This window comes from Panicum virgatum, unplaced genomic scaffold (genome assembly GCF_016808335.1).
Source record: "Panicum virgatum strain AP13 unplaced genomic scaffold, P.virgatum_v5 scaffold_4143, whole genome shotgun sequence".
NCBI lineage: Eukaryota > Viridiplantae > Streptophyta > Magnoliopsida > Poales > Poaceae > Panicum > Panicum virgatum.
The window spans coordinates 1-27,460 of NW_024376364.1; the positions used below are offsets into that span (position 1 = coordinate 1).

A 27,460-nucleotide genomic window follows, 5' to 3' on the forward strand; every position below is an offset into this window, starting at 1 on the left:
TATGCAAGGGTGGTCGCGGCTAGCCAAGGTATGGTGGGTGTGCCAAGGCATGGTTAGGTGTCCGCGTGAACACGGCAATTGGCGATGCACACCACCTGTTGGGCGAAATGTGTGGCCGGTGAGACATTGTTTGGATTTCACCTTTATATCTTTTCCTTTTCTGTTTATCTTGAATTGATTCTGCTTCTTCTGCATTACGGTTGGTTTTGAACCCCAAGACGGAAGAAGATGGCCGTGGCCGAGGCATGGACTCATCAAGGTGAACGGCGACACCCACAGCCAAAAGTACGTCGACGAGGCCACCAAGAAGGAGGTCAAGGACATCTTTCGGCCGCTATGACCACACCCTCCTCGTCGTCGACCCCAGGCGCTGCGAGCCCCAAGAAGTTTTGGTGGGCGCGGAGGTACCAAGAATCGTGTCGTAATTGCTAGATCATGTATCAATTGGTGTTGCGTGTTCTGGTTCTATACCTAGCTACATCTTTACATATATGCTATGGGAGTTTAGAATTTTAAGCCTAGTAGTCTCATACGTGTAACCCACAGAAGGAGTTGAAGGAAACACCGGCAGCTACCGGCAACATGTGGAGTTTTTTGTCCAAACTTTTTTGAGGATGCTGCATAGACATATGTTGCCTCTTCGTCAAATATCTTGAATTTCTGAGACTATATGCATATTATTAATTTTCTCAGTAGCAAACCATCAAAATGCAGTTAATTTCATAAAACATTCCAGTGTTGTTATAACCGGATCCAGCCGCCGCCGGTCCTCCAACGACCGGATCCGTGGCGGGGCCAGCCTCCGGTGCCTCCGCGGGCTCCACGCTGCCTGGACCAGCGCCGCCTCGTCCGGATCTGCCGCCACCGGCCCTCCTCCGCCTCGTGCCGACGCGCGGGAGGTACCACGGAGCGCACCTCCGCCGCCGCCAGGACCCGTCGCCGAGGTCGTGCGTGCGTGCCACGCCCAGGGGTCATGCACCGGGACCTCAAGCCCGAGAAGTTCCTGTACGCGGGCAAGAGCCCAGACGCACGACTCAAGGCCATCGACTTCGGCCTCTCCGTCTTCTTCAGACTAGGTCAGAATGCTCGCTCACACAAGATCCATTGCAGCCAGTAATTCGCATGCTTGCTCCTGTCCTGCACGGCTGCACGTAGTAACAATTCACATCTTTTCCTCCGTCTGCCCCTTGCGATTCAAATCCACTGAGTTCCACAAAGTATATATAGCTAGCAGTCCTAATCAGGAGTGAATACGTTCTAGTGCAAAGATGACCTGATTGTTGTAGCCGAGTAGCTAACGAGAGACTGAAAACTATCCTTGTTCTCCCTGTGCTAAAAAATTACTATTAGCAAGGTATCACTTTCAGTTATGAATCATTATTGAGTAGGTTAGTCAGATATATAGTTAAAGTTCTTCGTCAAAGCTCTGTTATATTATAGTGTTATCATCTTATATTTGATGGTTTGGCAAAGATTGGATGGAAACTGTCACAGTTTATGGGAAATTATGTTGACCGTGGCTACTACTCTGTTGAACGTGTCACATAAGTGTAACATTAGCCTATCCATAACCATCATCGCAGTGATCATGAGCATGATAGGTGTTTAGTATGCACTGTGCACACTCTGTAGCTGGAAAGCTGATCATATCTGCCTTATGGCGTATCCACTAGATTGTGCAACTTTACTAATTTTTTTGTACTAATGTTGTCCCCTGTAACCAAACAGCTTTTAGTGGCTTTAAAAGTTCGCTACCCTCACAGGATCACCATTCTCAGAGGGAACCATGAAAGACGACAGGTATATGGTTTTTGCTGCAGAAATTATCCATTTTTTCTTGCTCCATCACTTCATTCTCTGTTATCAGCTTGTACAAACTAATTTTTTTAGTTAAATTATTTTCTGATCACTTGCAGATTACTCAAGTTTATGGATTCTATGATGAGTGTCTAAGGAGTAAGGAAGTGAGTATCTTTGCTTAGGTTACTGTAATTTCTGCTATTATTCTCTGGAAAATGAGTGTCTAAGGAGTAAGGAAGTGAGTATCTTTGCTTAGGTTACTGTAATTTCTGCTATTATTCTCTGGAAAATACTATCTTGATATCATGGGGCAGGGCTTCATATGCAAATTGAAAGGGATTAATATCTAGTATACTCCAAAAACATAGTTTTTTGCGCTGGAAAACTACATGTTGTGGAAAAATGTTAGTTTAAATTAATTATAACATGCCGAAGGATCGTTTCTCTACTGTGCCTAGCTAGTGTGGAAGTTAATCAGACATTGCAATGATTCCATACTTGCAACTTCTGTCGACTAGTCTTGAGATGGTTAAGGTTACTAAAAAAATATCTTATGAGAAATGCTGTTTAAAGTATTACATCTTTTGGAATTGCTATGATAAATTATCTTGTTGGTTCTTTAGGAAATTGACTCAAGATTGGCCAGAAGTGATTGATTGAAGGCTGGCGGTAAATTTCAGTTCAGACTAAGGGTCGCTGCAAGTGATTGATTGAAGAATGGCAGGAAATTTCTGTTCGGCAAAAGCAAATCCATCTCTTGTAGGTTTATACTGTATTCTTTGTATTAGCAGATTTTTGGAGCTATGAAGCCTAGACGATTATAATTTGTATTTAATTAACATTTGGTGTGTATGCATTGGCTGCTGTTTATGGGCTTTATTGAAAGTAGAAATGGGCTTGGCCCATAAATGATTGCTCATATTGGATGTTGAAATGGCTTGGGCCAAAACAGTTAAATATGTTGAACGTCTTCAAATTAGGCCTTAAAAGCCTTTTTAAAGGGCCCATCCCAACCATTTGGGCTGCATAAAAGCATCCCAAAATATGCTTAGAGCAACTCCAACAGATTGATCTTCTCCTTTCCCCTTTCTCACTATATAGGGAAATCTCCTTTTTTTAATTTCAACATATATGGAATAAGTGCTCTAGCAGATTGATTTTTTCCCCCTTTCTATATGGAAAGGGAGATGTGATGTCTCCCCTTTCTATTGGGGATTGGAGAGAAATTATTGGGGATTGAGAAAAAATAAAAGGGAAAGGGAGATGAAAAATCAATCCGCTGGAGTAGGTTTTTTCAACATAAATCCCCTATATTGAGAAAAAGTGGAAAGGGAAAAGAGGAAGATCAATCTGTTGGAGTTGCTCTTATGATGATTAAATTCATCATAGATCCTGTTCCACGCCATCTGCCACATCAATCGCCACGTCAGCACATAACCATGTCATCAGCCACATGGCAGTACCAGGGAACTATTTTGTGACACTCCTCATGACGGTATGTAGTGTCATTAGCATCTGTGACAGTAAATTTACAGTCATAAAGTTTATGACTGTTTATATATTCTGTCATAGAAGTACACAAAGACAGGTCTTCTGTGACTGCTGGAATACTATCACTAAAGTGTCATAGATTACGTTCGGTGACTAAAAAACCCATGATTATGACTCTTTCTAAGTATCATAGAAGGCCTGATATATTGTAGTGATGCAAACCTTAAAAAGAAGGGGCAAACATACAGTTGTAGGTACAAACGAGGGCAGATATGCAATTTGCCCTTTTTTAAAGTATTGTGGCCTTAAGGATTGAAGCTATAACCTTCGGCTAACACACAAGCAGAACCTCAAATTTAGTTCCTAGATTGAAAAGTTGACCAAGTAACACATACTACTAGCGTGTTAATCCAGGCAAAAACAAGTGACCTACTCCTGCAAACAATAAGTTCAGTAGTGCAATTGGGGACGGCCCTGCTCAGACTCAGTGGAGCTTCTCCACTTGGATCTCCACCTGCTGGCTGGCGCCACGGACGGGCTCCCGCGGCAGCGACATGACGCTGGCGACGTCCACACGAACTCCCAGCTCAGCCTCGCCGCGAACCGTGCCGTCCCCGCCGGCCACCACGCACTGCACGGTGCCCGCGCCCTGCCGCAGCACTAGGAACGCCACGCGACGCCCCACGCCGCGCACGCGCCCGCGCCCCGTGGCGCCTGTCGGCTCCAGCAACGCCAATTCCGCCCACGCGTACCCCTCTTGCAGCTGCCGGACCTCTCCCATAGTGGCCGCCGTAGTCCTCCCCCTCGTGGTGCTCACGTCCGGAAGTCCTGAGTACTCCTAGCTAACACATGTAAACTATAAATCTTATTTGAGAGTTTTGCATTGTAATTTTTCTCATGTTCATAGTTGGCCATAATACCAGTGTGTTCAGGCAATATTGGTCACAGTACCAGCGTGCATTGGACAACATGAGCCATGTTGAAGTTAAAGAAAAGAAACAATAAATAAATCTCTATGCCTTCATAACATCACAAAGATACTGGTGGGACAATATGATAAGGAATCTGCCAGTACTGAATTTTCATTATTCCAAAGATACATGCACAAAGGCTGACTGTCCAAGCACACACTATGACTACGAGTAAGCTACTTTTGCTTATACTCTCCCCCGAATCAGTTCTTCATACTTTTCTGTCTGTTAACCCTTTGATGCTAAAGCATCACTGATTCACTGTGATTTGAATCTTAATGCTACAATGCTTTGTATTGTCCTTATGCAAAAATGAGTGGGCTAAGTATCACAAATTAAAATTTTTATTGCTATTTTACCTTATGATCTATACTTCCTACTATATTGTAACTTTCAGAGCATGCAAGCTGATCCCAAAGATATCAAACAACTGAGCAGAAGAAGACCACCTGATTGAGTGCCATCTATAGTTCTATACATGTAGCATGTTGCTTAGCATTTTGGTGCCATCTTAGCATTGTGATAGTTAATCTTTATATCTTCATGGATTGGTTCACTCTGGTACTTCACTTTGATAGACACATTTTCTTGCTAGGGGTCGGGCGAGATAGGCCAACAAGTGCACATGAATGCTGGATCTAGGCAAATGCTTCCATACTAGGAACAACACTCTAATGAAACATCGAGTTGCTCCAGAGCAATAACAATGCACAAGACGGAATTTTCTGACCCAAATCTTAAGCTGGCCATCAGTTTTTAACTCAGGTGACAAATTTACCTTTTTATTATTACACAACATTGTCCTTTTGCAATATGATCATCCTACGTATGCAACACCTAACTATATACTCAGAATAGGCTATGGAACCATTAAAACATGGGATTAATCTGTTTTTTTAAATGAACCTGCAGGAGAGCTGCATGTTATATTGAAAAGTAGAAAACGCCCAGAGGGGCGAAGGTAAAATTTACAAGGCAGAACAAGAAAAACGGAGCTCCAACAGCTGCCAAGTCGGATTAATATGTTTGATCTTGCTAATATTGACATAGTGTACTGGTCAACTCCATTGAGGGTGCGGCAAAGCCGCGCTGTGTTTCTAGTATATACTTATTATCATTTGAATGGACAACACACAATCAGGAGCTAGCACAAGTGCACAACTATCAACTACTGCGAATAGCTACGTCAGTGCACTAATTAGTTGGACGATCCTTCAAGTTCGTGCTAGTGCACCTTGTTTGAAATCTTTCTTCCCTTTTCCTGCTTCTCCTATGAGTGGGAAGACTGCTGTTGATGTATGCAGATGAGTCGCAACTCTTCAGTCTCTCAATCTTTCTGCTTGTGTGCCGTGTTTGTATACTGAATTCTGGGTGAGCTTTTTTCTTTGGTCCTGGTTCTGCTTTCTGTATGTAGCAGTCCTGTTTTTTCTGAGAGGAGATGATGTGATGATCAAATTGTTTCCCTTTTGTTTTTATTGGCCACCATGATGGTTCAAACTGTATTAGCTCTATCTGATTATTTCCTTCACAATCTAATTTTTTGAAACCATTGAAGCCATTATTTTATCTCCGCCGTGTTGTTTCAACGATGTTGTTTCAACAATGCCGGTCCCAAGCCCAGATAAAGGAGGAGGGTTGTGTTAGGCATGGCGAGCCAATGTAGAACCCATCTACTCTTATGGAGATGAAACCCAAGAGAAAACCATTGGGGCGTAACCTTCTTAGCGGCGTGCCATATCGCAACCCGGGTATGGTGTTAAATGAGCAAGGGCCGGGCCATCACCCCATTGGTGCCGCGCCATATCGTGATCTAGACGCGGTGTTAAGTGAGCAAGGATCGGGTCGTCGCTTCCTCAGTGGCGCGCTACATCGTCTCACGGGTGTAGTGCTAAATGAGCAAGGGTCTTCGCACCTGACTCAGCGGGTGCGAGGGGTAAGGAAGCTAGTCGTGCCAACTAGGATCCATCTAGGTAGCTGGAATGTAGGGTCCCTCACAGGTAAGTTAAGAGAGTTAGCTGACACAGCGATTAGGAGATGTGTAAATATCCTATGCGTCCAGGAGACGAAATGGAAGGGTCAGAAAGCGAAGGAGGTGGAGAACACAGGCTTCAAGCTTTGGTACACAGGAACAGTTGCAAACAAAAATGGAGTGGGCATCTTGATTGACAAGAGTCAGAAAAATGGAGTGGTGGACGTCAAGAGGCTGGGGGATAGGATCATCCTAGTCAAGCTTGTTGTTGGTGACTTAGTCTTCAATGTTATAAGTGCGTATGCTCCCCAGGTAGGCCATGATGAGAGTACAAAGAGGCAGTTTTGGGGTGACCTAGATAGCTTGGTTAGAGCGGTACCCACCAATGAGAAGCTTTTCATAGGAGGAGATCTCAATGGCCATGTAGGGTTGTCTAATGCAGGTTACGAGGTGGCACATGGAGGGTTTGGGTATGGTAGTAGGAATCAGGAGGGAGAGGAAGTCTTAGACTTTGCTATAGCTTACAATCTGATGGTAGCCAACACCTTCTTTAGGAAGGTGACCTTCTGTAGTGGCCATCACGCTAGTCAGATTGACTTCATTCTCACAAGAAGAGAGGATAAGAGGACATGCTTGGATTGTAAGGTAATACCGGGAGAGTGTGTTGTCTCTCAACACAAGCTCGTGGTGGATGATTTCCACTTTCATCTGCGTACCAGACGGGATAAACAAGTCAAAGCCGTGAGAACGAAGTGGTGGAAACTAAAAGAGGCGGCGTCAGCAGACTTTAAGAGAAGGGTTATCACGGAGGGCTCTTGGGAAGAAGGGGAAGATGCAAACAACACGTGGGAGAAGATGGCAACTTGCATTAGGAAGGTGGCTGCGGAAGTGCTTGGTGTTACCAAAGCGAGCAAAGGTGCAACTAAAGAGACTTGGTGGTGGAACGAGGATGTACAATAGGCCCTTAAGGAGAAGAAAGAGCGATACGAACACATGTTCTATGATAGGAGTACAGATAACATAGAGAGGTACAAGGTGGCAAAGAAGTTTGCAAAGTGAATAGTGAGTGAGGCAAAGGGCAGAGCATATGATGACCTTTACCAAAGGCTGAGTACAAAGGAAGGAGAGAAGGACATCTACAAGATGGCTAGGGTTCGTGATAGGAAGATAAGGGACCTCAATCAAGTCAAGTGTATTAAGGATGCGAGGGATCAACTCTTGGTTAAGGAGGAGGACATCAAACTAAGGTGGTGTGAGTACTTTGATAACATGTTCAATGGGGAGAGTGAGAGCACGTCCACTGAGTTGGACGACTCCTTTGATGATGGCAATAGACACTTTGTGCATAGGATTCAAGAGTCTGAGGTTAGAGAAGCCATAAAAAGGATGAAAGGGGGCAAGGCAGTGGGCCCTGATGCGATCCCAATTAAGGTGTGGAGATGCCTAGGAGATATAGCTATTGTTTGGCTAACAAAGCTTTTTAACCAGATTGTGCGATCGAACAAGATGCCCGAAGAGTGGAGGAGAAGTATATTAGTACCAATCGTCAAGAACAAGGGAGATATCAAAAGCTGCACTAACTACAGAGGGATTAAGCTAATGAGCCATATGACGAAGCTATGGGTGAGAGTTATAGAGCATCGTTTGAGAAGATTGACGTGTATTACCATGAACCAATTTGGGTTCATGCCAGGGAGATCAACCATAGAAGCAATTTTTCTTTTAAGACAAGTTATGGAGCGGCATAGGGAGCTAAAGAAAGTCCTACACATGGTTTTCATGGACTTAGAGAAGGCTTATGATAAGATACCAAGGAAGGTTATGCGCTGGGCTTTGGAAAATCATAAAGTCCTAACAAAGTATGTGGCCTTCATTAAGGACATTGAAAGTGAACCGGACACCTAAGAGGGGGGTGAATTAGGTCTTTATCTAAATTTTCGCTCACCTAAGGGCTACTCAAATTCACACCAATGTCACACTAAGCAAAACCTAAACATGATATGAACGGTGCAATGACGGTTTTGCTAAGTGTGTCTACTCTACCAAGAGCATACAAGCAACCTAATAGCAACTCTAGAATATTTCTACTCTAGACAAGCATACAATCAATTGCAAGTATGAGAGTGCAGAATATAAATGCGTAGAGTAAAGAGAGGGTTTGGAGAAGCAAACTCCCGGAGTAGATGACACGTGGATTTATCCCGTGGTGTCGGGGAGGCAATCAACCTCCCCACTAGTCCACGTTATACAAGTCCCTCTCGAGGGCCCCGTGACTTGAACCTCCAATGGAGATCAAGACAACCTTGTCCTCTCGAGGACAAGGACACCGCATGCGCCCGAGGTGATCCTTAATCAAGGATCAACTTCGCGTCCGGGAACCGCCTAGCCACCCAAAGCCTTGGGCCACGTCTTCCCGGTCAGCTTCCACTAATGTAGAGCTTCGGACAAATCGCCGAGGGCCTCCCTCCCTCTCACAAGTATGGTGGCGACCCCTCCTCCCGAAGGACCTCGCAAGATTACAAACCACACACCTACAAGTCTTCGTGCTCTCGAGCACGGATAAGCTTTGAGACATGCAGGTCTCAGTGGGTGTAAGGGTGTTACAACTCACACTCTAATGCACTAAGGCTCTAGAATGCTAAGGGGGGTTCTTTCCTAGCTTGGATGAGTATTTCAATGTGTAGTAGTGAGCTAGGGGTGCTTGGAACCAAGGAATGAGTGCAACAGCACTTGGGTAAGCTCAGGGGTGTCCAAGCACACAATGGAGGCCGACCATGGGGGTATATATAGGCCACACCTCGAAATATAGCCATTGGGGGAAACTACACATTTGCAGTGAACGACGGTCCGTCCGTCGTGTATACAATGGACCGTCCGTCGTGTGTTAGGCACCGCCCCCAAACTAGCCGTTGGAGTCGACCGTTGGACTTGTCAGACGTTCATTGTGAACGACGGACGGTCCGGCGTTGCACGCCGGACCGTCCGGCGTGTAGAGTTGCTTTGCCCGCTATCTTGAATATCTCTCGCTCCTTGTCGTCCGTCGTGTAGCGACGAACCGTCCGTGGTGTATACGACGGACCGTCCGTCGTGTGTAACTTAGCCGCTCCTTCCTTCCTTCGCATTCTCGGCCGCTGTAGTCCGTTGTGTAGCGACGAACCGTCCGGCGTTGCACGCCGGACCGTCCGTCGTTTGTAGACTTTGTCGCCGGGTTGTTGTCAGATGCCGTGCAGCCGCAGGTCTATGGACGCCAGACCGTCCGCCGTTACACGGTGGACCGTCCGTCGTGTGCATGTTGGTTCTGTAGCTTTGTCCTCTCACCGTATTTCTTTGCCGTGACTTGGGTCTTTGCTTCGTCTTCACTTGTACCTCTTCTATAGCCTTTTGATGCCTTCATTGAGGTGTTTTGCACACCAAGCCATCATCTTCATCCCTGGGACATAATCACATACAACTTGACACAATCTTAGTCCCATTGGTTAATGTTGTTATCAAACCCCAAAACCTTTAAGGTATAATGGTTAGGGGGCCATTTTCCTTACAGACATGTACAACAAGGTTGTGACTAGTGTTCGAAGAAATGACGGTGACACAAGTGACTTCCCAATCAACATAGGACTACATCAAGGATCAGCTTTGAGCCCTTACCTTTTTGCCTTGGTGAAGGATGAGGTCACAAGGGACATACAAGGAGATATCCCATGGTGCATGTTGTTTGCTGATGATGTAGTACTAGTGGATGAAAGCCAAGCAAGAGTAAATAGGAAACTAGAGTTGTGGCAGCAGACTCCAGAGTCGAAAGGTTTTAGAATTTGTAGGACTAAAACTGAATATATGAGATGTGACTTCAGTACTGCTAGACAAGAGGAAGGAGATATGAGTTTGGAAGGTTAGGTAGTGCCCAAGAAGGATACTTTTCGATACTTGGGATCGATGCTACAAAAAGATGGGGATGTTGATGAAGATGTTAGCCATAGAATCAAAGCGGGATGGATGAAATGGCGTCAAGCATCTGGTGTTCTATGTGACAAGAGGGTACCACAAAAGCTAAAAGGCAAGTTCTATAGGACGGCTATTAGACCTGCGATGTTGTACTGTGCAGAGTGTTGGCCCACTAAAAGAAGACATATTCAACAACTAAGTGTTGCGGAGATGCGTATGTTGCGTTGGATTTGTGGGCATACCTGTTTCTAAAGAATCCAACCCGTGCGAGAGCCTAGATCGACGGTCCAGGGCAAGCCTAACTTAAAACATACAAGTTAAAATAATCTCTAGCATTGTGGTGCACGAGAGTGCCACTAGTACACAAACGCACTACAGAGGCGGTCCCAGAGGCCACAGCAGAGGCGGTGGAAAGATCCGCTGCTGCGCTAGTGTTGCTACTAACCCGAAGCTAGCAGCAGCGGTGATTCGAACCACCTCTGCTATGTACTTAGCAGAGGCGGTGGACTCTGTGCACCGTCTCTGCTATTTGGTCTAGCAGAGGCGGTGGGTTGTACCCACCACCTCTGCTAAGTCTGTAGCAGAGGCAGTGTAATGAATTTTCCACCGCCACTGCTAATGTTTGAATATTGGCGCAACGTTTGAATGTCCTGCTCTATTTATGTTTCCCGCCATTTTAAAAGCATTTGGTTCCCGCTATTTGTGATAGCATTTGCTATTTGATTTGAAATGCAGGTATTTAGTATTTTCGAAACACATCGACAAAACGGGATCACCGGTATTGTAGCACACCTCGAATATATAATTGAAATGCATTTTCGTTGCTTTTTCTCTAACACATGCGATAATAAAGCTGTGACAAAGTTAACACACATTTGTTATCCTATATACATCCAGCTTCACCAGATATACATATATATATATATATATACATATATATATATATACACATATATACAAACATACAATATATGCACAGAAGGCTGCACAGATATAATTAATACAAGTTCATTAAAATGAATGGTGCCCCCAGTCGATAAGCCGTTTGAATTTGTCGTCGCGTGTTAGGTATGACTCTGGATCAAAGAACCGACCTTGCCGGTTGCATACCTCGTGCATTGTGAAACGGCAGAGGTCGGCCACGACGTTCATAAGATGCCTTTCAGTTAGGGGCCAACAATACATAGGGATTTTAGGGATCTAATAATTGATAAAGCAAACATTATTAGTGATTTATACATATACGGACACGTTGTGTATTGCATTATTAATTGAGATGTTTCATGGAGCACTTACGTCTTCAGGGTTCGTTCTATACCTGACTCGCAAATATTTGCAAGCGTAGTATCCATAGTATCCAGACCCTTTAGGTTGCCGGTGGACCTATCACTACTGGAAACCGTTTTTCCCTGTCGGTGAAACAATTTCCTTGACGGTTTTTCAAAAACTGACAGGGAAAATATATTATCCCTGTCGGTCCAAGCACTAACCGACAGGAAAATATATATATACTAGCAAGTAAATAAGTATTTTCCTTGTCGGTTTTAGGAAACCGACGGAAAAAAACATAATACCTACAGGAAATAGGTATTTTCCGTGTCGGTTTCAGGATACCGACGCGAAAAAACAGAACACCGACAGAGAAATTAAGTATTTTCCTTGTCAGTTTCACGACATCGACAGAAAAATAAGAACGCCAACAGGGAAATATGTATTTTCCTTGTCGGTGTTTACAATTACCTTGTCGGTGTTACGTGCACCCACAAAGAAATTATGGCAGCCATAGTGAAATAACAGAGTGAAATTTAGCCGCGACACATTTTTTGTTCATCCGCATCGGAAAAAATAAAACCCCACCAAAACGCTGCCGCCCAAAAATACAAAATTTGTACAAAGTTTATTTTGTACAATATTTATCTTTACTAAATTTATTTATACAGTAAATCATCAATAGTGCAATTAAATTCATAAAAATATTGTATTGTTGACCAAAATTTGCAAATAAGTTATCTAGTTCAATAAATATGCTATACTAAGGTAATCTCAAGCCTCCACATGAAAAGTATAAATTCAACTATGGATCATGTTGAACCTTGGATGATTCTACCGACTTAATAAGTGACCCACGTTATGAGTGGAAGCCATATGAAAGAAACACTGGCAACATATGAAGTTTCTTGTCCAAACTTTTTTAGGGATGCTATATAGACATATGTTACCCCTCCACCAAATATATTTATTTTTCGAGGCTAATTGTGTATTATTAATTTCTTTTTGCAGTAAATTATTATTAATTTCTTTTTGTAGTAAATTATTAAAAATACAATTAAATTAATAAAATATTATAATATTGACAAAAAATGCAAATAAGTTATCTAGTTCAATAAATATGCTATACTAAGGTAATATCAAGCCTCCACAAGAAAAGGATAAAGTGAACTATGTATCGCGTTGAAACTTAGACGATGAGGCTAACTTCACAAGTGATCCACGTGGCGAGTGGAAGCCATATGAAAGAAACACCGGCAACATATGGACTTTCTTGTCCAAACTTTTTGGGATGCTATATGGACATATGTTACCCCTCCACCAAATATATTTATTTTCCGAGACTATTTGTGTATTATTAATTTCTTTTTTAGTAAATCATAAAAAATACAATTAAATTCATAAAATATTGTAGTGTCGACAAAAAATGCAAATAAGTTCTCTAGTTCAATAAATATGCTATACTAAGATAATAGCAAGCCCCCACATGAAAAGGATAAAGTGAACTATGTATCACATTGAAACTTAGACGATGAGGCTAACTTCACAAGTGACCCACGTGGTGAGTGGAAGGCATATGAAAGAAACACCGGCAATATGTGGATTTTCTTGTCCAAACTTTTTTGGGGATGCTATATGGACATATGTTACCCCTTCACCAAATATATTTATTTTCTGAGGCTATTTGTGTATTATTAATTTCTTTTTGTAGTAAATCATCAAAAATGCAATTAAATTCATAAAATATTGTAGTGTTGACCAAAAAATGCAAATAAGTTATCTAGTTCAATAAATATGCAATACTAAGGTAATCTCAAGCCCCCACATAAAAAAGATAAAGTGAACTATGGATCACGTTGAAACTTAGACGATGAGGCTAACTTTACAAGTGATCCACGTGGCGAGTGGAAGCCATATGAAAGAAACACCGACAACTTGTGGATTTTTATGTCCAAACTTTTTTGAGGATGCCACATGGACATATTTTACCCCTCCACCAAATATCTTGATTTCCTAAGGCTATTTGGTTATTATTAATTTCTTTTTGCAGTAAATCAACAAAATGCAATTAAATTCATAAAATATTGTAGTGTTGACCAAAAAATGCAAATAAATTACCTAGTTCAATAAACATGCTATACGAAGCGAACCTCAAACCCCCACATGAAGAGGATGAAGTGAACTATGGATCTTGTTGAAAATATTGAAGTGAACTAGGGATGGCAAAAGTGACTTCGCGTGTAACACACATGACGAGTTGAAGGAAACACCGGCAACATGTAGCGTTTCTTGTCCAAACTTTTTTGAGGATGCTACGTGGACATATGTTGCCCCTCCGCCAAATATCTTGATTTTCTGAGGCTATTTGTGTATTGTTAATTTATTTCTGCACTAAATTATAAAAATTCAATTAAATTCATAAAATATTCGGTGTCCACCGCTGCTGCTAATGGAGTGGGTCCGGCCACCCTCACTTACCAGCAGCGGTGAATTTTTCCAACCATTGCTGCTAAGTGCCTTATACTTATTATATTTATTCTATAATACATTTCTCCAACCTGCAACAAGAATACATTTCTTCTATATTTAATTCTTCTATTTACTCCTTTACTTTTGTTTATTTCTTTTATATTTAGTTCTTCTATTTACCCCTCTACTTTCATATATTCTTGCAATATCATACCTTAAACAACAAGAACACATTTGCCATGCACTCATGTTATAGTCATCTCAATGTGAGCTGAACACAACAAGAAATAATAAAACATAAAAACTGAAATAATGATACATAAAAGCTAACAGCTTACATCTCAGCAAGCATTTTCTCCACAACGATAAAAAAATGTCAACGTACACACAATTTATCCACTAACTTGATGGATTTGCAACCGTCTTTGTAGAACTTGCAGGTGGTGTACACCTCAGCAAGTATTTTCTCTGCCGGTGGGTAGGACTCATATTAGCTGAGATGTACACCACCTGCAAGTTCTATAAAGGAGGGTAGGGCAGCTGCAAGGCAACTGGTTATGGAATAAATCCATTAGGATTTTTCCACAACCTGGAACTCCCACCGGAATAGTTGCATCCGGCGAGAGATTAGGATTTTTCCACAACTTGGAGTTTGCATTACATGCAACCTATCCCAATAAGCAGAAAGGCAAGGAAGGAGGAGAAGAATATGTGAGACATTGTTTCTACTGATGTAGCTTGGCAAGAGGTGGGGGGCACTGGAGGGTATTTATAGGCCCAAGAGGAGCAAAAAAACCAAAACAACTTTCGGTGGAGGGTCACAAGAACACTGTTTAAAAACTGAAATCGATGTTGAAAAAAATATGGGACACTATCAGAATCGGTGAACGTAATCCACCGCTGCTGCTAACATATAGCAGCAGCGGTGGATAAATTGTCCACCGCTGCTGATAAGTGGAGTGGGGCGGGCCGCCCACAGTTATAGCAGCAGTGGTGGACTTTCCAACCGCTGCTGCTAAGTCACTTAGCAGCCGCGGTGGATAGCGTCAACTGCTGCTGCTAACTTATTTATAATTTATAATTTACTTATTCATATTTTCTTGTTTTATATAATCTTTTATTTACTTCTTTTATACATAATTATCTTATATTTACTTGTTATATCCCTTATTTTATATTTACTCCTTTTCATATTTTCTTGTTTTATATTGTCTTTTATTTACTTCTTTTATACATAATTATCTTATATTGACTTGTTATATCCTTTTTTTTATATTTACTCCTTTAATATTTACTTGTTTTTGAACAACAGAAGACAAATTTTGATCAAACTCAAAATATTTGACGTGCAAAGGTTACAATGTGAAATTAAATAACAGTAGTGCATTAGGCGGTTACAAATCTTGGCTCTCCATCGAGCCGTGACCATGGTTTAACATCCTTTATGCTTGCTTCTACAATCTTGATCTTGGTTGGTAGATCTGTGGAGACCTGCATGTCATCATAGTCATTGAAGGCCTCCACATCGTTCACACCATGAACCCCGATAATAGTCTGTTTGTCCGAGGCAACTATGTGCTTCTCGTTCTTCTGGCTTGGGTCGAGGACATATACAACCTGTGCAACTCATTTGGCGAGTACCCAAGGGTCATCTTTGTAGCCAACTTTGGCCAGGTCAACAATCGTCAGGCCGTAGTTGTCCACCTCTACACCTTGTGGGTGTTTGACCCATTGGCACCTAAACACAGGAATCTGTATGGTCCTTCCATAGTCAAGCTCCCATATGTCCTCTATAAGGCCAAAATATGACCTTGTTTCCCGTTGTGTCATCAGTCTATCCAAACTCCACTGTTTTGGCAGACACTTTTCTTATCCTTGGCAGATGTGTAGAATGTATACCCATTAATATCATATGCCTGCCATGTCCTGACCTGTGCAAAAGGACCCAAAGCCAGCCGTTTCAATGTGACTCCCTCAACAGTTGTTCCCTCCTCTATGTTTTGGTCCATGAGCCAGGTGGTGAATCGTTGTTTGTGCTCCTTCATGACCCAAGCCTCTGATCGGCTGTTGCTTTCTGCGCGAACAATATTAAGGGGCTGCTCGATGAACGGAGACATAATCTCCAACTGGTGTAGGACACTGAAATGAGCGCTTGCCACTTTATGGTATGCCCTATCAACAAATGTTTTCCTCCCCCTCGTTCCTTTCCCTTCTAACTTCCCCGTGTGATGAGATGTAATCACGCCAATACCTTTCTTGTCCACCAAGAAATCCTGATAGCATTCTACAATCTCTTTGGTGCAGTAGGCCTCTATCATGAACCCCTCAGGACAAGCACAATTGAGAACATAGCGGTTTAGAGTCGCCATGAAACGCTCGTATGCTCACATTTCATGTAAGTAGGTATGACCAAGTGCACGGATCTGGTCGACCATATGTACCATGAGGTGTCGCATTATGTTGAAAAGTGATGGAGGAAAACGCATCTCTAGCTAGGCCATAGTCTCCGTGCAGAACTGTTGCAGTGAATCCAATTCATCTAAACGAATTTCCTTTTGCGAGATTTTGCTGAAGAAGTAGACCATCCGAGTTATTACCATACGCACAAATGCAGGCTTGGCAACCCTTATAGCAACCGCGAGGAATACCGTTAGCATCATGTGGCAATCGTGAGCGTTGTATCCGCTTAGCGATAAATCTTTCATGGATACTAGCTTCTTTATTTTAGATGACAGCCCGGTTGGCACTTTTAGACGACTTAGACATAGGCAAAGTTCCCTTTTCTCTCCTAATGTCAGGTTGTAGCTAGCGGCTGGCAGCATAATTTTCCCATTCGCATGTTCCACGAGGTGGAGGTCACTTCTTATTCCCATGTTTACCAGGTCCCAACGTGACCTCAAGCCATCCTTTGTCTTGCCTTTTACATCCATCATCAAATAGATAGTGCTATCGAACACGTTCTTCTTTATGTGCATAGCATCGACGGCATGTGGAACCTCCAAGTCCTTCCAGTATGGCAAATACTTAAAGAACATTGACATCTTCTTGAAAGGCACGCCCTCTATAGGGGCTTTAGTTATCTTGATCTTCTTGCCATAGCTGACGTTAATCTTCCTTACCATATCAAAAACATATTTGTTGTTGTGTCTTCTTATTGGTATTGAACCTGACTCTGCCTTACCATCAAAGAGGGCGTAGAACACCTTCCTGCGGTATTTGTGCCTTTCAACAAGGAACCGGCGGTACTTCAGATACACAAATTTTTTTTGAACCATCCAGGTACACAAACATCGTGCCATCCAGCCATACTAAACATCCCGTCTTTCCTTTGATCTGTCTAGAGATCGAGAACAATGCAGGGTAGTCATTGATGGTAACGATTATAATTCCTCTGCATGTGAAGTGGTCCATAGCATACTCGTCCCAGATTCGCACACCCTCATTCCAAAGCTTCACCATATCAGCCATCAATGGCTCAAGGAAGACATCTATATCAATGCCCGATTGTTTTGGCCCTTGTATCAGAATACACAACATTATTAACTTCCTCTTCTGGCAAAGCCAAATCGGTAGGTTGTATATGGTCAATATAACTGCCCATGCGCTGTGTATGCTGTTTCTTTCCCCAAAAGGATTCATTCCATCTGTCCTTAGTGCAAACCTCACATTCCTTGGGTGTGAAAGCTTACCCTCGTCTTGAATCCGCTCTTCATGCCACCAACACATCAGCTTTCCTTCTCGAGGGTTTGCAAACATACGCCTTAAGCGGTCGATTGGATTGAGGTACCACATAACCAATTTGGGGAATCTCCTCTTGTTCTCGTCTATGCCTAAGCATGTATCTTCTTCGGAAGGTTCAGGCACACCCTTTTTCTTGCTCTTCTTCCTTTTGGAGGATGCTTGATCGTCGTCCTTGTAAATGTCATTCTGCTTGTAACGACTAGTGCCACATGTTGGACATTTCTCTAGTTTCCCAAATGTTTCCCCTCGATATAGTATCCTGTAGTTCGGGCAGGCATGTATTCTCTCAATTCCCATTGTGAATGGGCTAATAATCTTCTTTGCCTGGTACATGTTCTCAGGCACAAAGTTAGGCTTCGGAAGCAACCAGGATAAGAGTTTCATCAGATCGTTGAAGCTAGAGTCAGACCATCCGTACTTGGCCTTCAGAATCAACAGCTCGAGTACAAACCGTAGCTCAGACCAATGAGTTGGACACCCCCTTTCTCGTACATGCTATGGTGTGCTGCATCCTCTACCACCTTGAAATGCTCTAACCCTTTCGCGCTCCCAATAAGGACATCCGCCTTAAAGTGCTTCAGCATTTGTTCCAGCTCATCTGCATCACTATCATCATCACCATATTGGCCTTCTAAACTCCCCGAAGGTATGCTTATGTATCCACCACCGCCGTCATCATTTCCATCAACATGAGAACACGTCATGTGAAGGTCGGCATCGAAGAATGTTTCACTATCATCCGCATCTCCACATCCTATAAACCCGTATGTTCCTTGATCGGTTACTGGTAGTTCCGAAGGAGTGTCATGCTCTCCATGATGGATCCAAGTGGAGTAGTCATCAACAAATCCTTCAATGATCACGTGTGACCTGATGGTGACTGCGTCTGCCCAGACCTTCAGATTTTTACACTTCCTATAAGGGCAACATATACCGGAAACCCCCTTGATCCTCGCATCCATCTTCGCAACATCAATGAATTTATCCAATTCAACACGGAAAGCCCTCTCCGTCCTTTTCATGGTATACATCCACCGACGAGCCATCTACAAATTAAATTTTCACAAAACATTCCGTGGCACATCTTGAGATAATAGACTATTGATCTCGTAACAAACTTACATTATTTGACTGGTACAAATACATGTGCTTATAAAAACATATGTTTAAAAACTTGAATTTCGTACGTTGTAAACGTACACCTATGTTGCTTGGTTCGATTAAAATATATATAGACGTTAAACACATGCTTGGGTTTTCTTAAGATCCAAAGACAGTACATATATAAGAGTATATCCATATTGGAGGAATACATCTGGCGATTGCAGGTGGCACAGCCAGAAGCAGCAGATCTGAGCTCCTGGTACATGTTTTATCTGTTTTAATCAATGACATCTCAAGTCCTCTGTTCATTTTTTCTTTCTCCAGCAAAGTTGGTCGATTTCTTCTCCCACGATCAATGAATATACACATTCTGCTTTCGCTGCAACTGTTTTGAGCAAACAAAACTGGTGATTGTTCTGCCCATTATCAGGTACTAGGGGCAGGAAACTCAGAAGTCATATATCATAAGTACAATACGTAGCCAGAGGAGAGGACGAATACGTTTGAGCTCAGCTGGTACATCTTCTGTTCTAACCAAGGACAGCTCAAGTCCTCTGTTTAGTTTTTCTTGCTCCATACTCCATTGAGGTTCATCAATTTACAATCAACATTGACACCTTCTGCTCTGAATGCAACTATTTTCAGCAAACAAACACTGATGATTATTGATCTGGTGGCTATTGTCAGGTACTGAAGGCAGGATACTCACAAGTCATACATCACAAGTAGGAAACTTACGTGATAATGCTTGGTTCTTCTAAGCTAGAGGCTATTTATCTTCAGAGACTAATCGACCACATCGTTCTCCCAATTCTCATCTACGGAAGGCTGAAAGCTCAAAAGGCATAAATCATAATTACAGCACAAGATCCTATTCAATTGCTTTGTGAGTTGAAGCTACGGTATGTTAATCTTAAACACCATTACTTTTCTATTTGACATGCTCAAAAGTCCTAAATCTCCTCATACATACATATGTACATATGCATGAGAAAATGCGCGTACACGCATCTGATTCTGTTGCTGCTGACCACGCATCTCTGCAAAACACCAGCCGACCAGCATCTGTCCCCATGGACGCACGTCTGTCTCTGCAACACAAAGCGCGACGCACGCAGCATGCGTTTATCGGTCCCATGTGCTTATTGCATGGCAGCCTGTTGCAATAATTACGTTTTGCGTACAAGCTAAACAAACAGACTTGCCAAGTTTTTAATCTCCTATTGCAGCCATAAAAAGATAGGCAGAAAATCGTGTGACCCATGTATGCTAGCTACAACTAGTCTATATTTCTTCTGTGCATATAGTTGCAAGTAACTCACTTAAAATTAGGCAATACTAGTCCACCAACCCGTGCTCCTCCACGGGCTAGAACTATAACAAATATAAACATTAATTAGGTGGTTGTGGATAAATTTAATACATACAACTAATAAAAATACTTATATTTGTTTTTTTCTTTCTCTGTCATCTGTCCACGCGCTCACATTTTCTAACTGTAATAATGCTTTCTTAGTTTGTATTCTATATTGATTGTGATAAACTAATAATTAATTATATAACTTTTATCATCTACGTTGATAGTTTCTCACCCTTCAAAATGTGTCCTTAACATATTATTTTACGATTTAAAATTTGTCCATAGGAACTAAAAGTTAGGAGATTAATAACATAAGGAAAGTGATCAACATAGGTAACACGTCAATAAGGGGACACATGTGCCTTAACTCAACCTTACTAAATTAAACTGTATGAGAATTTATAAAACATAAATTATCATGGAACATAGGGAGTACCTTGAAATCTATGTTTAAATATGTCATCTACTTTTTTATCCTTGTTGTGGTGATGTACGAATCCAGATTTCCTTTTAAACTTTTGTTAATTTAGTTACTTTCTATTTATCTATTTTCTAATAATAGCTAATACTGGTAAATGTAGATGTAGTTTTTTAATTTTAAAATGACATAGATGTCTAATTTATATGAATATATTGGGTGTGTAGATTATTTACTATAATATATAATATGGTTTTCTATTTAACTTTATAAGATTATATTAAAGAAATTAAACATGTGTGAAAAATTACATGTAGATTTTAGGGTTGTTTTAAATAATATTTCATATTGTAAGTGGGTAATTCAAATACAATTAAAGGGGTTACCTTAAATCATCTCTTATAATATAGATAATTTGAATATATAAATTTACTGTGCTTCTTTAAGTTCTATTTTATAGGGTTGTTTGTGAATTTGTTTAAAAATAGAATGAATGCAATAATTATTTCTATAGATATATGTTTTTTAAAATATTTAATACTTACTCTATCGGTCTAAAACTATAAACCACAACTAACATTTGATTCAATGTTTGGTTGTCTATTATATTTAATAAAATTGTATGTATAATATTTATTTTGTTGTGTTTTTCGTTCTTTCTAAGTATTTTATGTATTATGTTTATTGAGTATTTTCACTAATTATTTTAATATTACTGGCTAGATGTTGTACCACAACAAAAAAGTAAAACTTTAAATGGTCCTCCAAGATGTATCAATGCATGGATTAATTGAAAGTTAATAATAAGAAGAAATAGAAAAAAAGATTTTTAATGGTCCTCCAAAAAGTATGGATTTATAGGTTGAATACAGTGGGACATAGGTTAATAATAAGAAAAAATAAAAAAATAAATGATCCTCCAATCGATGCATAAATTGATTGAGGTGGGAGGTGGTTTAATAATACGTAAAAATAAAATAAAAAAATTAAATGTTCCTCTGTGAGGAATCGATGCATGGATTGACTGTGGTGGCAGGTGTGTTAATAATAAGGAAAATATATAAAGAGAATTTAAATGATCCTCTATGAGGAATCGATGCATGGATTGATTGCGATGGGAGATGGGTCACCTTTGGCTACTAATAATCATGGATATAATTAGAAGGCCAGATGTTTCTGATTATTGTGGAATTTTCTAGACTTTTTTCTCTTTTTCTAGAGCGCTTCGTAAGCCGTGCATCCTTTTCATCTCCAATTAATAATAGTAAGATGTTCAGTTGCAGTTGTTCTCATCCACAACTACAAACTATTTCAATGTCCCAGTTACAACTAGATCATTAAAACCGTTGCATCTAGGACCGACGAGGCGATTGCAATTACAACTAAGGAATATACTCAGTCGCAATTGGCCAGATCCCGTGCGTGACTGCAACCGCTTCACTGCAGCCGTAATTACAACTAGGATCTTTAAATCGGTTGCAACTAGGACCAATAAAGCGATTCCAGTTACAACTAGAGAATATGCTCAGTTGCAATTGGCCTGACACCACAATTGCAACCGCTTCAATACCCTGGTTACAACTATGATTATTAAGCCTGTTGCGACTTAGCTAGGACCAGTAAGACGAGTGCAATCTGGCTTAGTTAGTTACATGACAGAGAGTAACTAAAAAAGTAATTACTCTCATGCAACTAGCTTACTATCCTAGTATATGTTTTGTTCTAACCAAAGACTACTCAAGTCCTTTGTTTTGTTTTTTTCTTGCTCGATCCATACTCCTGTTAAGTTCGTCAATTACCATCAACATCCACACTTTCTGCTTTCAGTGCAACTGTTTTCAGCAAATAAAAATGTATTATTATCCTGCCTATTGTTAGGTACTGAATCCAGGAACTCAGAAGTCACACATCACAAGTAGGAAATAAACGTAATTAGAGTTGATTCGTCCGAGCTAGAGGCTATGGTATGTTCATCTTGAGGAACTAATCAGCCATCTGTTCGAGATCCTCATCTGCTCCTTTGTGAATCGAGGCTATGGTACGTTAATCTTAAACACTGTTACCTTTCTCTTTTACATGCTCCAAAGTATGAAATCCCCTCGTATATATAATGCTTCTTGTTTCATGTGATAACAGGAACAAGAAGGCTAGACGAGACTGTTTGCGGCCACAGTTGTGCAGCTCAAAGACTAAAAGGCTAAAGAGCTCAGCTTCAGGCTAGCAGTCTACCTGTTTTCCCAGGTCAGACATCAATATCATCAACTACTGTTTCATATAGGTCTATCAGATGGTGCCAGTCATACATCATGTTAGCAAAGTAACAAAGAAACAATCATGCATGAAAAAGTGCCATAGGATTCAGTTAGTTTGGAACATGCATAACCCATAATTTATTGAGAGTACAGCTAGTTTGTGCAGATCATTTTTTTTTGTTTCAAAAGTAGCAGCTCATGTTCAATTTGGTCTGCAGGATTTTTGGGCAAGCAGACACTTTCAAAATAAATGATGGCCAGTATCGAAGGTGCTGCTGTGTCTGCAATTTTGAAAATTTTGGCAAACAAGTTAGCTCCATTGATGATGAAGCAGTACAGCTCTATAGTGGGTGTGACAAAGGATCTCCAGGATCTCAAGGGTCGATTTGAGGATATCAGCTCCTGGCTAGAAAAAGCAGGATGTAAAACTACGGATAATGATCAATTTTTCATCAGACAATTGAAACACGTCGCATACGACGTTGATGATATTGTTGATGAGTTCCATCTAGAGGCTGAGAAGCACGAAGCTGAAGTTGCCAACAATATTGTGTCAAAATGTCTCTGCACAAAACCAAAATCATATCTGTTTCAATTCAAGGCAGCCCTCAAGATCAAGGCTATAAAGAAGAGATTTGATGCAATAGTGAAGCAAAGAACTGACTTCAGTGCAACAGTAAACAGTTTGCCGGAAGGTCATCCTGTTCCACACATGAACAGGACTGCCAGGGCAATTCCAACAGTGCCAAATGTTGCTGTGGCATCAATAATATGTGGAAGTGAGCGAGAAAAGCAGGAAATAATATCTAAACTAGTGGACAAAAATAACCAACAGATAATCAAGATAGTCTCCATAATTGGGCTTGGTGGCTCTAGGAAAACTGCCTTGTCTAACCTTGTTTTCGGTGATGGTAACACCGTAAAGGATCATTTTGAAGTAAGAATATGGGTTCATGTGCCTCAAGAATTTGATGTCTAAGAGCTTATGATGAAGATGTTTGAAGCCATTACTTATCAAAAATCTGAACATCATTCCATACAGAACATAATTCAAACTATAGCAGATACGTTGACTGGAAAGAGGTATTTGCTTGTATTAGATGATGTCTGGACTGTGGGCCGAAGTCAATGGGAAGATTTTATGTTATATATAAAGAGAGGAGCACCTGGAAGTAGTATTTTGTTGACAAGTCGCAATAGAAATGTTGCAGAAGCAGTGGAATCAACAGATCTGTTGAAGTTGTTGTCCTTGTCTAAGGATGATAGCTGGACTGTGTTCACTCAGATCATTGGTGAGGACATAAAAGGTTTGGACTCTGAATTATTGGAAGTTGGGAGAGAGATTGTGAATAAATGTGGTGGGGTTCCACTTGCAATTAAAGTTCTTGCAAATGTCCTTCGTGGCAAGACACGTATAGAACAATGGAAGGCCGTGAGAGACAGTAATCTACTAGATGCTGAGGATAAAGAGCATAGAGTATTAGCAAGCTTGATGTTGAGCTATTCCCATTTACCATCCCATCTGAAACGGTGCTTCACAATATGTTCATTGTTTCCTAAAGGCCTTCCGCTCGATAAACAACAATTGGTTGACCAATGGATTGCTCACAATGTGATTAGTTTGACTCATGGTTACAATTGCTTGGAGGATGTTGGCGACGAGTGCTTCAATTCACTTGTGCAAGTTTCTTTTCTCCAGGATGTGAAGGAATATTTTGGGAGAGTGTGTTGCGAGATGCATGATTTGCTTCATGATCTTGCCCAGTTCATCTTGGATGAGCAAATTTCAACTAATGTGCCAAAGGATGCAACCAGTTCCACAAAATACCACAGATACTTTTCCTTAGTTCAACAGCCAAAAAAACCTTTGCCTAGAATGTTTTTCAAGAATGCACGTGCTATATATGTTGATGGTGGTGATTGTGATGATATAATATTCAACAAGGCCAAGAATGCAAAGCACTTGTGCAGTATCATTGCAAACAATAATCTATCGACAACAGTGCTCACTGCCATATTTCAGACAAAACATTTGAAATATCTTGAGATGTCAAGATTGCAATGTGAATCACTCCCTGAAACTATGTCAGATATTTGGAGCCTGCAAGCTCTGCATCTAGAATGTAGTAGCCTTCTCGAGTTGCCCAAATCTATTGGTAAGCTGCAAAAGTTAAGAACACTGAACCTATCATGGTGTATGAAGCTAAAGTTTTTACCAGATTCAATTGGTGACTGTAATATGCTTTCAAGCATTTATCTTTGCCAGTACATGGAGCTTGCAGCCTTGCCAAATTCTATTGGTAGAAATAAAAAGCTAAGAGTTCTTAAACTAGATCATACCAAGATTAAGGAGCTACCTGTAGTTATAACAAAATTGAGAAATCTACAATGTTTGAGTCTACGTAATTGTTATAGGCTGGTAGAGTTGCCCAAAGGCATCGGAAATTTGGATAAGCTTCAAGTTTTGAACCTAGAATATTGTGTGCAGCTGGTAGAGCTACCTAAAGACATTAACAACTTGGAGAAGCTTCATGTTTTGAACTTGGAAAATTGTGGGGAACTGGTAAATCTACCTGAAGGCACTAGCAAGTTGGAGAAGCTTTAAGTTTTGAACCTCGAAGGCTGTAGGAAGCTGGTAGAGCTGCCTGATGGCATTGTCAAGTTTGAGAGGCTTCAAGTTTTGAACCTGAAAGATTGTGAAGAATTGAGAGGGATGCCTGTAGGCATTGGACAATTCAGCAGTCAACTACAAAAGTTGCCCTTATTTGTTGTGGTAACGGTGAAAAGTTTGCTGGAATATCAGAGCTCGCAAATGTAGGTAGGAATAGTGAAGGTCTAATTATCAGAGGTATTTCACATGTGTTGGAGAAAGATGATGCACATAAGGCATGCTTGAAAGAGAAGACAAATTTACAGAGGTTGAAGCTAGAATGGAAGATGCATCAGAAAGGTGAGGTGAACACTGAGTTTTTCTTTAATGAAAAGGTGGACACTATGTTGGAGGAGGCTGTACTTGATGGCCTAGAACCGCCAGCTGGGATTAAAGAGCTAGAAATTTGTGGGTACTCAGGCGAGAAATATGCATGGTGGATGCATAATCAGGTTGTTGGTACTGAAGTAAAGGGGCAAGCTTGCTTCCAATTTTTGAGGGCGATGAAGCTATCTGATTTCCAAGGATTGAAGCATCTACAAGGGCTTGTGGAACTTCCTTGTCTGGAGGAGCTTGAGCTGCACAAGATGCCTTCTCTTGAGAGCATAAGCTGTGGCCCATTTCCTTCACTGGTGAAGTTATTAATGGATGATCTACCTAGATTGGAAGAAGTGTGGTTGGTAGCAGAGAGGACCATGTCTGATGGAGAAGAGGGAGGAAACTGCAGCAATTGTGCACCTCACTCGGGACAGGTCCGAGTTGGTAATTGCTTGACATGTCTGAATATATCAAATTGTCTTACATTGAAGATCATGACATTCCTACCTTTGTCTTGTCACCTGAAGCATTGGAAGTTCTCCGAGTGTGCTGGGAAGTGGATCACAGAATCTAATTACCACAGCCAATTCCATTTCGAGAGGTCCAATTCATACTTCTATCATAGCCACCTACAAAACACCGGACGTGAGTGGGAGGTGGTGCAACACATGACAGCATGGGAATTATTGAAGACTTTTCTCATTGATAATGCGCTAGGGGAGCTTCGATATCCACAAGAGCTAAACATTCTGAACTGCTGTCGCCTTAGTAGCCTTCCTCAAGCAATGGGGCAACTCACATCCCTCCAGGTGCTACGGATAGGAATGTGCGACGGACTTAAGCAGTTGCCGGAATGCTTGGGCGAGCTCTGTTCTCTTCGAACTCTACATGTTGAATGGCTGCCCAAAATAAAGAGCCTTCCCCAATCGCTGCAGCATCAGCATCTCACATCACTTGAGGATCTCAGGATTCATGCATGTCATGCACTTCATGAGCTGCCTGAATGGCTGGGAGATCTCTGTGCTCTATGCAAACTCCACATTTCTGGGTTGGATGGGCTGGCTTGCTTTCCCGAATCCATGTGCCGGCTCACGTCCCTTAAAGAGCTATGCATCGACAGCTGCCCACTCATCACATCCTTTCCGCAGGGGATGGAAAGCCTGGCCTCCCTTGAAAAGCTATGCATCTCTAGGTTAGGAGGAATCGGATCCTTGCCAGAGGGCATAAAAGGTTTCACCGCTCTGAAGAAATTGGAGATCATTGACTATCAGGGAATAAAATCCTTGCCAGAGGGTATAAAATGCCTCACCACTCTGAAGAAATTGGTGATCAAGAAGCGTCCTGATCTGGCGAGGCGCTATGAGGAAGGAAAGGGGAAGGACTGGCACCCCATTTCGCACATCCCTGATGTGCGGATTGATTGAGGTGTGTCATGGGCCCTTTTTTTCTACTCCCTCCGAATTTAAATATTTGTCGCGGTTGACTTTTTTTGCAACTTTGAATCATCCGTCTTATATATATATATATATATATATATATATATATATAGTATCACTATTTAGCTCCTGGGGTGTTGAATAACTATTCAACGCACCATCCAACAGATTCAACCACCCGCAACCGTAAAATCCTCCCGCAGCAGTAAAATTGCCTCTCATCTTATCTTCTGCATGTCCACCGCCCCACAACCGGAAAATCTTTAAACAGGA

At 41.4% G+C, this 27,460-nt stretch overlaps 3 long non-coding RNA genes and 1 other non-coding gene across 4 annotated transcripts; all 4 read left to right on the forward strand.

Annotated features, from left to right (window-relative positions):
• The first annotated feature begins 933 nt into the window (after nucleotides 1-933).
• LOC120694197 lies at nucleotides 934-1,960 on the forward strand. Its single transcript, XR_005683372.1, has 3 exons — nucleotides 934-1,076; nucleotides 1,729-1,800; nucleotides 1,917-1,960. It is a non-coding gene; the product is annotated as an uncharacterized LOC120694197 (long non-coding RNA).
• Nucleotides 1,961-4,655: 2,695 nt separating this feature from the next.
• On the forward strand, nucleotides 4,656-5,622 carry LOC120694201. Its single transcript, XR_005683376.1, has 2 exons — nucleotides 4,656-5,027; nucleotides 5,175-5,622. It is a non-coding gene; the product is annotated as an uncharacterized LOC120694201 (long non-coding RNA).
• Nucleotides 5,623-5,698: 76 nt separating this feature from the next.
• On the forward strand, nucleotides 5,699-5,784 carry LOC120694203. The gene has a single exon (XR_005683378.1). It is a non-coding gene; the product is annotated as a small nucleolar RNA Z102/R77 (small nucleolar RNA).
• Nucleotides 5,785-18,952: 13,168 nt separating this feature from the next.
• LOC120694198 lies at nucleotides 18,953-22,804 on the forward strand. Its single transcript, XR_005683373.1, has 5 exons — nucleotides 18,953-19,012; nucleotides 19,184-19,269; nucleotides 19,441-19,655; nucleotides 22,410-22,569; nucleotides 22,668-22,804. It is a non-coding gene; the product is annotated as an uncharacterized LOC120694198 (long non-coding RNA).
• Nucleotides 22,805-27,460: the final 4,656 nt, after the last annotated feature.